We start from the raw sequence: 12902 nt of genomic DNA, 5'->3' as shown, positions 1-12902 counted from the left end.
AACAACTCCGTTCAATCCTTCTTTGCAAGGATGCTTTCCAAGTTCATTTGTGGCAGAAATTGTCATTTTCTTCTCCGCCCCTTTATTCCAACAATCTAGATTCTATTCTTTCGTTCCGGAGGCATTGTGATGTTCCTCTTTTCACTCATCATCTCGAATTGTGAGGTTCGTGTTCTTTTCTTGCTTATCCATTTAACCGGAGTGTTGTGTTCTCATTCAAGTTATTTCATCTTGTCAAGTTTTGCCTCTCTTTCCAACCTGAGTGCTGAATGAAATCCTTCTCACCCATTATGCCATTCTTTCAATAGTTCCGGAGGTAGTGTGTTGTTGATTTCATCAAGTATCTTCCCATCTTCTCAAGTTCATGTTCTATTCCTTCCATGTTCAACCGGAGTGCTGCCCGAATTCTTCCTCTCTCATCTTGTTGTAACCGGAGTGGTTTTGAACCCTATCTTGTCCATTAAACTCTTGATTCATGTCTTTGCAACCTTCAAGTTATCGTAATGTTCCTTGTTCCTCTTTTCTAATGGATTGTTGCAATCTCATTCATCTCTGTTGTGTTCTTCCTTTCAATTTGTTCAACCTCTCAAGGTTCATGGTTTCACTCGTTTGTCGAAGAAGCAACTTAGTTTACCTCTACTCTTCCTCTTCCGTTTCTCTCCGGTGCCATCCTAGATCTCGGGACGAGATCCTCTCGTAGTGGTGGAGTGTTGTAACGCCCCGGATACAACTTTCCATATTCGTAACTCCAACTCTTGCCTTTTCCGGAGATGCGATATTTTATTTCCTCCGTGGTTGGGTTTTGTCTGTTGTTTTGCATTTTGTTCTTGTCATGCATCTCGTCTCATGTCATCATTCGCATTGCATCGGCATCGTTTTCATAAAACTTGCATCCGCTCGTAGTTGCCGCGTCCCCCCCCTCCTTGATTTCGTTGACCGTTTCTAGACCAACCTTGTTCTTCGTTTTCCCTCTTGCCTAAACCGGAGTCTCTTGGTATAGTGCACCGACCCCCTCTTTGCACAACCACCGACCACCTCTTGCACGCATCCGAAAACTTACCCGAACCCGAACCGGTCTGTCGTTTCTGATGCATCCGGATCATCCCCTAACATCTATAAAACATCTCCCTTTCCTTATTTGGATTCCCTAGCCTATTTTTCTCGACCGCCCGATTTCGATCGGACGTACCGGTTTATCTTCTACCCTAACCACCACCTTGTATAAAAAACCAATGCTATAAATATCAGTCCAAACCCTAGGCTAGGCAATCCCATCAATCATTTCCTCCCCGCCGCTGCAAAAAAACCTCCACCTTGTCTCCTCTTCGTTTTCCCCTCGGGATCACCAGTGAGCCAATCACCAGCCTCATCCTTCCATCGATCCAATCCAACCAGCAGCAGCCACCCTCCTTGGAATCCCCCTCGATCAAATCCATCCATCCAGCCCGCAGCAGTGCCTCCCCTCGGTGGCTCGACCCCCTGCTCATGCTCGAGCCCTCTGCCCCGAGCTCCTCCCATGGCGCCCTCGTTCACGAGCATCATCGCGCCCCAGGTCGCGTGCCCCTGCCTCTCTCTTCTTTTCCCTCTCTATCTCTCTACTCTCTCATGGTCTCTCTCTCTCGTTCTCTGCACAGGGACATGGCGCCGCTCGTTCTTCTGCAAGCCAGAGCAAGGATCCGTAGGACCCCCGCCATTCGGATCCGCAACGCCGTGCTCCTCACCGACGCCCGCGCCGGCGACTAGCAGGACAGTCGTGTCCCTCCTCTGTTTCCTTCTCGTCCTTCTCCTTTCCCTGTTCCCTCTCTGAATCTCTCTCTCCCTCCTTTCTTCAGGTAACAGCAGTTGCCACTGCCCTCGTGGAGCTCCCACGCAGGACCTCGCCGTCGTTCCGCGCCAGATCCGGCCGGGGACCGCTGGATCTCGCCGCCTCCGCCATGAACCCGTCCTTCCCCGACCTCCTCCGTTCCCTGCATCGCCTGAAGCTGCCGCGGTCTCTGCATCCTCTGTGTTGAGCAGGTGCTCGCCTGCGCGCCCGCTCGCCCGCTCATTGACCGCGTCGCGCCTGCGCCAGCGGCCTCCAGGCCCAGCGCGCCCCTCGTGCAGCCTCCCCTCCGACCGGCCAAGGCCCAGCCGGGCCAGATCCGGCCCAGCGAGGTGAGGACGCGCCCAACCCCCTCGCCTCTCCTCTGTTGGGCCTGCTCCAGCCAGTTTCGGCCCGTGTTGTTTTTTTCCTGAACGAATTTGCCTATTTATCCAGTGAATTAACAGTTTTACAGAAAACCCCTCAATATTCATGCATTTAATATCTCACAAACCGTGCATCAGATTAAAATGGTTTAAACATGTAAATTGCTTAGAATTTTGTGTAGATTAATAATATGCCATTTTCATCCATGTTTAAAATGTTTAAAATGCTGTTTGTGTTAATTTGCATAAATGCCATGTTAAAATGTTTTATTTCATAACTAAATAACCGTAGCTCGGTTTTAAATAAACTTTATATGTAAATGGGGTGGAAAAATGCCTAGTTTAACATGGTGCACTTTATTTTATTGTTTAACAATATTAAAATATGTTTTAGGGCAGAACAGTACCAAATCTAAAATATGCACATGGGGATTTTCCGGAATTGTTGTTTGTAACTTCCGGCCTCATTTAAACTTGCTTAGATAGGTAGTTTTCTCTTGCTTCACCTCTTGCCATGTTTAACAACATTTAAAATTGTTGTGTACCTAAACGAGAGCGAACTAAATAACTCAGATGTGGTGTTTCGTCAATATGCAACTCGTTGCATATTGAGCTCCACTTAACTTGTAGTATTGTTTGTTGCACTTTGCCATGCCATGCCTCGTTAAACCGGACATGCATCATACTTGTGTGTGTGTCATGCCATGTTTATGTGATGTTTGTTTACCATGTTGTTTGCTTCTTTCCGGGTTGCCTTCGGTTTCATTCCGGAGTTGTGAGGATTCGTTCGACTACGTCCGCTTGTATTCTTCATGGACTTGTTCTTCTTCCTTGCGGGATTTCAGGCAAGATGACCGCTACCCTGGATCTAACTACTATCATTGCTATGCTAGTTGCTTCGTTCTATCGCTATGCTGCACTACCTATCACCTGTTTATCAAGCCATCCCAAATTGCCATGAACCTCTAACCTTTGACACCCTTCCTAGCAAACCGTTGTTTGGTTATGTTATCGCTTTGCTCAGCCCTCTTATAGCATTGCTAGTTGCAGGTGAAGTTGAAGATTGCTCCATGGTGGATAGGATTTTGTTGGGATATCACAATATCTCTTATATTATTAATGCATCTATATACTTGGTAAAGGGTGGAAGGCTCGGCCTTATGCCTGGTGTTTTGTTCCACTCTTGTCGCCCTAGTTTCCGTCATACCGGTGTTATGTTCCCGGATTTTGCGTTCCTTACGCGGTCGGGTGATTTATGGGACCCCCTTGACAGTTCGCTTTGAATAAAACTCCTCCAGCAAGGCCCAACATTGGTTTTACCATTTGCCTCACCACCACATATATTTCCCTTGGGAGTAATTAACCCAAGGGTCATCTTTATTACAGCCCCCCCGGGCCAATGGTTGTCTAAGTGTTGGTCCGAACCAGAGCCACTTGCAGCGCCACCTCGGGGAAACTCGAGGTCTGGTTTTAGTTGTACGTAGTGTTCATCCGGTGTTGCCCTGAGAACGAGATATGTGCAGCTCCTATCGGGATTGTCGGCGCATCGGGCGGTCTTGCTGGTCTTGTTTTACCATTGCCGAAATGTCTTGTAAACCGGGATTCTGAGTCTGGTCGGGTCTTCCTGGGAGAAGGTATATCCTTCGTTGATCGCGAGAGCTTATCATGGGCTAAGTTGGGACACCCCTGCAGGGTATAATCTTTCGAAAGTAGTGTCTGTGGTTATAGGCAGATGGGAATTTGTTAAGGTCCGGTTGTAGATAACTTGACACCAGATACGAATTAAAACGCATCAACCGCGTGTGTAGCCGTGATGGTCTCTTTTCGGTGGAATCCGGGAAGTGAACACGGTCTTTGGGTTATGTTTGACGTAAGTAGGAGTTCAGGATCACTTCTTGATCATTGCTAGTTTCACGACCGTTCCGTTTGCTCTCTTCTCGCTCTTATTTGCGTATGTTAGCCACCATATATGCTTAGTCGCTGCTGCACCCTCACCACTTTACCCCTTCCTTCCCTTTAAGCTTTGCTAGTCTTGATACCCATGGTAATGGGATTGCTGAGTCCTCGTGGCTCATAGATTACTACAACAATAGTTGCAGGTACAGGTTATGCGACGATCATGATGCGAGAGCGATGTTTCCTTGTTTGGAGTTCTTCTTCTGCTTCTTCGATCAGGGGATAGGTTCCAGGTCGGCAGCCTAGGCTAGCAGGGTGGATGTCGTTTGAGTTTCTATTTGTGTTTCATCCGTAGTCGGATGATGCTCTTATGTATCATGATGTTGTATTCGTGTGGCATTGTATGCCTCTTGTATGTAACCCCATCTATTATGTAATGTTGATGTAATGATATCCACCTGGCAAAAGCATTTCAATATGCGGGTCTATCCTTGGTGGGACCTTCGAGTTCCTTTTGGATAGGGTCGCATATTGGGCGTGACATGGCCCCTCGCGAGGGTCTTGAACCTGGGTTGATGAAGACGGGCCGTACTGGGCCACTGCTCGAGCCACGCCGCAGGCCGCTGGCAAGAAAGTTTGGGGACCCCCGTTCCCAGAACGCCGACAAGCATGGCACACTGAACTATCGAGTAGTCATCAGCTTTGCTCTGCTAGACGTTCTTAACGTCATCAGTAGCATCTGGAGCAGGCCTGGCACCTAGCGGTGCTTCCAGGACGTAATTCTTCTGTGCAGCAATGAGGATAATCCTCAAGTTACCAACCCAGTCCGTGTAGTTGCTGCCATCATCTTTCAACTTAGCTTTCTCTAGGAACGCATGAAAATTCAAAGGAACGGTAGCACAGGCCATTGATCTACAATAACATAAACATGCAAAATAACTATCAGGACTAAGTCATGATAAATTAAAGTTCAATTAATCATATTACTTAAGAACTCCCACTTAGATAGACATCCCTCTAGTCATCTAAATGATCACGTGATCCAAATCAACTAAACCATGTCCGATCATGATGTGAGATGGAGTAGTTTTCAATAGTGAACATCACTATGTTGATCATATCTACTATATGATTCACGTTCGACCTTTCGGTCTCAGTGTCCCGAGGCCATACCTGCGAATGCTAGGCTCGTCAAGTTTAACCCGAGCATTCTGCGTGTGCAAAACTGGCTTGCACCCATTGTATGTTAACGTAGAGCTTATCACACCCGATCATCACGTGGTGTCTCGGCACGACGAACTGTAGCAATGGTGCATACTCAGGGAGAACACTTATACCTTTAAATTTAGTACGGGATCATCTTATAATGCTACTGCTGTACTAAGCAAAATAAGATGCATAAAAGATAAACATCACATGCAATCAAAATATGTGACATGATATGGCCAACATCATCTTGTGCTCATGAGCTCCATCATCGAAGCATCGTCATGATCTCCATCATCACCGGCGCGACACCTTGATCTCCATCGTAGCATCGTTGTTGTCTCGCCAACTATTGTTACTACGAGTATCGCTACCTCTTAGTGATAAAATAAAACAATTACATGGCGATTGCATTACACACAATAAAGCGACAACCATATGGCTCCTGTCAGTTGCCGATAACTTTGTTACAAAACATGATCATCTCATACAACAATTTATATCACATCATGCCTCAACCATATCACATCACAGCAAGCCCTGAAAAAACAAGTTAGACGTCCTCTACTTTGTTGTTGCAAGTTTTACGTGGCTGCTACGGGCTTCTAGCAAGAACCGTTCTTACCTACGCATCAAAACAACAATGATTTTTTGTCAAGTGTGCTGTTTTAACCTTCAACAAGGACCGGGCGTAGCCACACTCATTTCAACTAAAGTTGGAGAAACAAAAACCCGCCAGCGACCTATGTGCATAAGCACGTCGGTAGAACCACTCTCATGAACGCGGTAATGTAATGTCTGTCCTGGCCGCTTCTTCCAACAATACCGCTGAATGAAAGTATGACATGCTGGTAAGCAGTATGACTATTATCGCCCACAACTCTTTGTGTTCTACTCGTGGATATAACATCTACGTGTAGACCTGGCTCTAATGCCACTGTTGGGGAACGCAGTAATTTCAAAGAAAATCCTACAATCACGCAAGATATATCTAGGTGATGCATAGCAATGAGGGGGAGAGTGTGTCTACATACCCTCGTAGACCGAAAGCGGAACCGTTAAGTAACGTGGTTGATGTAATCGAACGTCATCCAACCGATCAATTACCGAACGCACGGCACCTCCGTGATCTGCACACGTTCAGCTCGGTGACGTCTCTCAAACTCTAGATCCAGCTGAGGCTGAGGGAGAGTTTTGTCAGCACAACGACGTGGTGACGGTGATGATGAAGTTACCGGCGCAGCGCTTCGCCTAATTACTATGATGATATGACCGAGGTGGAAAACTTTGGAGGGGGGCACCGCACACGGCTAAAGATCAACTTGTGTGTCTATGGGGTGCCACCCTCCCTCGTATATAAAGGAGGAGAGGAGGGGGCCGGCCGACCATAAGGGGCGCGCCCAAAGGGGGGAATCCTACTCCAAGTAGGAGTAGGTTCCCCCTTTCCTAGTGCTACTAGGAGAAGAAGGAAGGAGGGGAAGGATAGAAGGAAATGGGGGGTGCCCCCTAGTCCAATTCAGTTTGGGCTAGGAGGGGCGCGCGCCACACCTTGGCTTGCCTCCTCTCTTCCACTACTTGGCCCATGAGGCCCATTAACCCCCCGGGGGGTTCCGGTAACTCCTAGGTACTCTGGTTTTATCCGAAAGTTCTCCGGAACACTTCGTGTGTCCGAATATAGCGTCCAATATATCAATCTTTATGTCTTGACCATTTCGAGACTCCTCAACATGTCCGTGATCTCATCTTGGACTCCGAACAAACTTCGGTACATCAAATCACATAAACTCATAATACCAATCATCATCGAACGTTAAGCATGCAGATCCTACGGGTTCGAGAACTATGTAGACATGACCAAGACAAATCTCCGGTCAATAACCAATAGCGGAACCTGGATGCTTATATTGGTTCCTACATATTCTATGAAGATCTTTATCGGTCAAACCGCATAACAACATACATTGTTCCCTTTGTCATCGGTATGTTAATTGCCCGAGATTCGATCATCGGTACCATCATACCTACTTCAATCTCATTACTGGCAAGTCTCTTTACTCGTTCCGTAATACTTCATCCCGCAACTAACTCATTAGTCACAATGCTTGCAAGGCTTATAGTGATGAGTATTACAGAGAGGGCCCAAAGATACCTCTCTGAAACACGGAGTGACAAATCCTAATCTCGATATATGCCAACCCAACAAACACCTTCGGAGACACCTGTAGAGCACCTTTATAATCACCCAATTACGTTGTGATGTTTGGTAGCACACAAAGTGTTCCTCCGGTATTCAGGAGTTGCATAATCTCATAGTCTGAGGAACTTGTATAAGTCATCAAGAAAGCAGTAGCAATGAAATGGTCACGATCATAATGCTAAGTTAACGGATGTGTCATGTCCATCACATCATTCTCCTAATGATGTGATCTCGTTCATCAAATGACAACACCTGTCTATGGTTAGGAAACATACCCATCTTTGATTAACGAGCTAGTCAAGTAGAGGCATACTAGGGACAACATGTTTTGTCTATGTATTCACACATGTACTAAGTTTCCGGTTAATACAATTCTAGCATGAATTATAAACATTTATCATGAAATAAGGAAATAGATAATAACTTTGTTATTTCCTATAGGGCATATTTCCTTCACCTTGAGCTTAAGTGGTAGGTATTTTATGGCGTGGTGATCATCTCCTCGTGCAATATGAATGTGGAGAAGATAATATTTGATCCATACGGCCGAGTCTGTTATCTCGTCATATTGTTCAATGTTTACGGGTTTAACCCTTCAGGGAACTGATGCCACATTACCTCATCCGTGAAGCACATCGGATGAGCGGCGCCCCTGACCCAGGCTACGTCGTGCCGGAGATCGTCTGTCATGTCAGCCCGGTGCTATTCCCGAACTCTATTGTTTCATTCGTGCCAAGTTTGGCATCCGTCCCTTCCAGCTGGGGCGTAATTTCAAAATCCATAGATGGATCTTGTGTGTCTTGCTCTAATGGCGAGGTCGTGACGTAGATCATATTGTTATTCTGATTGTGCTGCATCCTTGCCTTTGGGCGAGGGGAAGTGATGTCGCTTGAAGCTATGTCGGTATTTCCCCCAAGAGGAAGGGATGATGCAGCACAACGGTGGTAGGTATTTCCCTTAGATATGAAAACAAGGTTATCGAACCAGTAGGAGAACCAAGCAACACAATGTAAACAGCCCCTGCACACAAATAACAACACCTCGCAACCCGACGTGTTAAAGGGGTTGTCAATCCCTTTCGGGGTACGACGCCTCAAGATAGGCAAAGGATGTGAGGGAAAAAGTGGTAGATAGGATAAATATATCACAGAACAAATAAATTGCAGCAAGGTATTTTCAAATTTTTGGTTTAATAGATCTAAAAATAAACGCAAGGAAAAAAGTAGATCGCAAGGCAAATATGTTGAAAAGAGACCCTGGGGCCGTAGGTTTCACCAGTGACTTCTCTCAAGGAAAATAGCAAACGATGGGAAAACAATTACTGTTGGGCAATTGATAGAACTTCAAATAATTATGACGATATCCAGGCAATGATCATTATATAGGTATCACGCCCAAGATTAGTAGACCGACTCCTGCCTGCATCTACTACTATTACTCCACACATCGATCGCGATCCAGCATGCATCTAGTGTATTAAATTCATGAGAAAACAAAGTAATGCAATAAGAACTATGACATGATGCAGACGAGATCCGTTTATCTATTGCGGCAGATATAGATCTCATCAAGTTATCCTTAGTACCAATGATACATACGTGTCGGTTCCCTTTCTGTCACTAGGATCAAGCACCGTAAGATCGAACCCACTATAAAGCACCTCTTCCCATTGCAAGATAAACAGATCAAGTTGGGCAAACAAAACCCAAATATCGGAAAAGAAATATGAGGCTATAAGAAATCATGCATATAAGAGATCAAAGAAGTCTCAAATAACTTTCGTGGATAAAAACATAGATCTGATCATAAACTGAAAGTTCATCGGATCCCAACAAACACACCGCCAAAAGACTTACATCATATGGATCTCCAAGAGACCATTGTATTGATAATCAAGAAAGAGAGAGAGAGAGAGAGAGAGAGAGAGAGAGAAGAAGCCATCTAGCTACTAACTATGGACCCGTAGGTCTACAAAGAACTACTGACGCATCATCGGAGACGCACAAATGGAAGTGGTGAACCCCTCCGTGATGGTATCCAGATTGGTTTTGGTGGTTCTGGACTCTGCGGCGGTAGGATGAATATTTCATCGCCTTCCCTAGGGTTTCTGAAATATTGGGGTATTTATAGAGCAAAGAGGCGGTCCGGGGGCTCCCAAGGTGGGCACAACCCACCAGGGCGCGCCTGGGCCTCCTGGCGCGCCCTGGTGGGTTGGCCCCTCCTCAGGACTCCCCCCAGGTGCCACCAGGGCACAACTTCTTCCTTTTGGTCCATAAAAAATAATCGTAGAGTTGCGTGGCATTTGGACTCCGTCTGATATTGATTTCCTGCGATGTAAAAAACATGTAAAAAACAACAACTGGCACTTGGCACTATGTCAATAGGTTAGTACCAAAAAATGATATAAAATGATTGTAAAACATCCAATAATGATAATATAACAACATGGAACAATAAAAAAATATAGATACATTAGAGACGTATCAACATCCCAAGCTTAATTCCTGCTCTTCCTCGAGTAGGTAAATGATAAAAACAGAATTTTTGATGTGGAATGCTGCCTAACATGTTCATCACATTATTTTCTTTATAGTATGGACATATGGACTTTTATATGATTCAAAGCAATAGTCTAGTTTTGACATGAAGACTTTAATACTCAAGCGTACCAACAAGCAACCATGTCTTTCAAAATATCAACACTAAAGCAAGTTATCCCTAATCCATCATGCTGAATCATTGATCCATTCATGAAACACACTTGAATGTTGGCTACACCCAATGCTCAAATATGATCATAGTGCCCCTTAGTTGGTGCTTTATATGAGAAGATGGAGACTCAAATTCAAAATAAAAATTGCATAAGTAAAAGAAAGGCCCTTCGCGGAGGGAAGTAGTGATTTGTAGAGGTGCCACAGCTCAAAGCTTAAATTGAGAGATAAATTTACTTTTGAGAGGCATACTTTTTCTACCAACGAAAACGACTTGGAGCATACCAACACTTTCCATACTAGATACATCATAGGCGGTTCCCAAACAGAAAATAAAGTTTATTCCTTTTTCCACTATAACTTTCACTTTCTATGGCTAGTCGTATCAATGGGTGCCTTCCATACCAACAACTTTCCAAGGAATTTATTATTTGACAACATAAATTAAATTCATTTTTTATTTCGGGACTTGGCATCCCTAATACCTTTGTTGTACTCTCGTGCAATGACAAGTGAATAAACACTCATCGTGAGAATAACACATCTAGCATGGAAAATATTGGCTACCCTTTACCGCCTCATGAGTAGTAGAGCACACAAAAGAGAAATTTATTTTGAACATTAGAGATGACACATGAAAATTTGCTTAGAACGGCATAGAAATACTGCATATAAGTAGGTATAGTGGACTCATATGGCAAAACTGGTTTAAAGGGTTTTGGATGAACAACTAGTGATCATACTTAGTGCAAAACGAAGGCTAGCAAAAAGATTGAGAAGCGACCAACCAAAAAGCGAAAAATCTCGTACCCAAACATTAAGGATAAGTAACACCGAATAATGCACCATAAGTAGGATATAAATTTCATTGCATAACCATTGACTTTCGTGCTTGCATAGGGAATCACAAACCTTAACATCAATATTCTTACCAAAGCACAACTACTCATCAACATGACTCATATATCATATCGTCATATCTCAAAACCATTACTAAGAATCAAGTTTATTTTGTCCAATGATCTTCATGAAAGTTTTTATTATATCCTCCTTGGATATCTATCAGTTTGGAACTATTTTAATATGTTGCTTTTGATAAGCTCAAACAAATATAAGTGAAGATCATGAGCATAATTTTTTTTCTTTCTATCAAATTAATCTAAGTGAAACAAGAGAGAATTTCTTCAAAATTTACTAACTCCCAAATAAATCTAAGTGAAGCATGAGATCATTTCTTCAAAATTAACAAAGCACACCATGCTAAAAAAGATATAAATGAAGTACTAGAGTAAGTCCATGGCTCTAAAGATTTAAGTGAAGCATAGGAGCAAGAATAGCATAATTTTTGGCTCTCTAAAAAGGGTGTGTCCAGCAAGGATTCAACACTTAAAACACAAAGCAAAACAAGCAAAAACTCATATCTTACAAGACGCTCCAAGCAAAACTCATATCATGTGATGAATAAAAATATAGTTTCAAGTAAAATACCGATGGTTGTTAGAAGAAAGCGGGGATGCTACTCGGGGGCATCCCCAAGCTTAGTTGCTTCATACTTCTTTGACTATTATTTTGGGGTGCCTCGGGCACCCCCAAGCTTAGCCTTTTGCTTATCCTTATTCTTTAATCCATCGTAAGATGACCCAAAACTTGAAAACTTCAATCACACAAAACTCGAACAAAACCTTCGTGAGATCAGTAAGTATAAGAAACCAAACCACTACTATATGTACTGTAGAAAACCTATTATTATTATTTTGTTTTTGCATTATATCTACCATATTCCAACTTTTCTATGGCAAAAAATCATTAAAGAAAACCATATAATCATCAAAACAAGCACATAACGCAAAGAAAACAGTATTTGTCAAAAACAGAACAGTCTGTAGAAATCTGAAAATTTCAAATAATTCTGTAACTCCGAAAATTATAAAATAGACTGTCCGACATGACGAATTTTTCTATTAATCCTCTGCAAAAAGAATCAACTTAAAATCACTCTTATGTAAAAAATGACAACAAATCTCGTGAGGGCAAAAGTTTCTGTTTTTCAGCAAGATCAAATAAACATTCACCCAAATCTTCCTAAAGGCATTGCTTAGAACAGACACTAATTAAAACACAAAAAACACAATCATAACAGTAGCATAATTGTGCTAACACTCAAGAACAGAAAGAAAAAAGCAAAAATAAATTTTATTCATTGGGTTGCCTCCCAACAAGCGCTACCGTTTTACGCCCCTAGCTACACATAACACGAAGGATCTAAGTGTTGCCTTTCGTTATCTTTGCCACTTTAGTAAGGGTCTTTTCAAACCCGGGAGGCTCTTTGTGCTTCCCTAAATTTTTCAGAAACTAAACTAACTTGATATACCAAAAATCCAACCGTTCATTGCAAAGAGAAATCAAAGTGTTCATACGATTGATACTACCATTGAGATGCTTGAGAGGTTCATTATATTTTTGTAATTCCACCATATGTTTATGCAAATCACCGAGTTTGTCCAAAATTTAGACTCCCTCTAGGGTGAAAGAAAACCCTTTCCTTTGTGGTGAAACTCCCAAAATTCCTTTTAAAATTCCATAGGAAGCATTGACATCAAGCTCAAAAAATCCCCTTTTGCGGCAAAATACAAGAGTTGTGTATGATGCAAAGCCAATCCTACATAAAAAGTTCTAAGCAAAATTTATGCATCTCCCTTTAGGTT

This window comes from Triticum aestivum, chromosome 4B (assembly GCF_018294505.1).
Source record: "Triticum aestivum cultivar Chinese Spring chromosome 4B, IWGSC CS RefSeq v2.1, whole genome shotgun sequence".
Taxonomy (NCBI): Eukaryota; Viridiplantae; Streptophyta; class Magnoliopsida; order Poales; family Poaceae; genus Triticum; species Triticum aestivum.
This window is presented reverse-complemented; position numbering follows the sequence as displayed.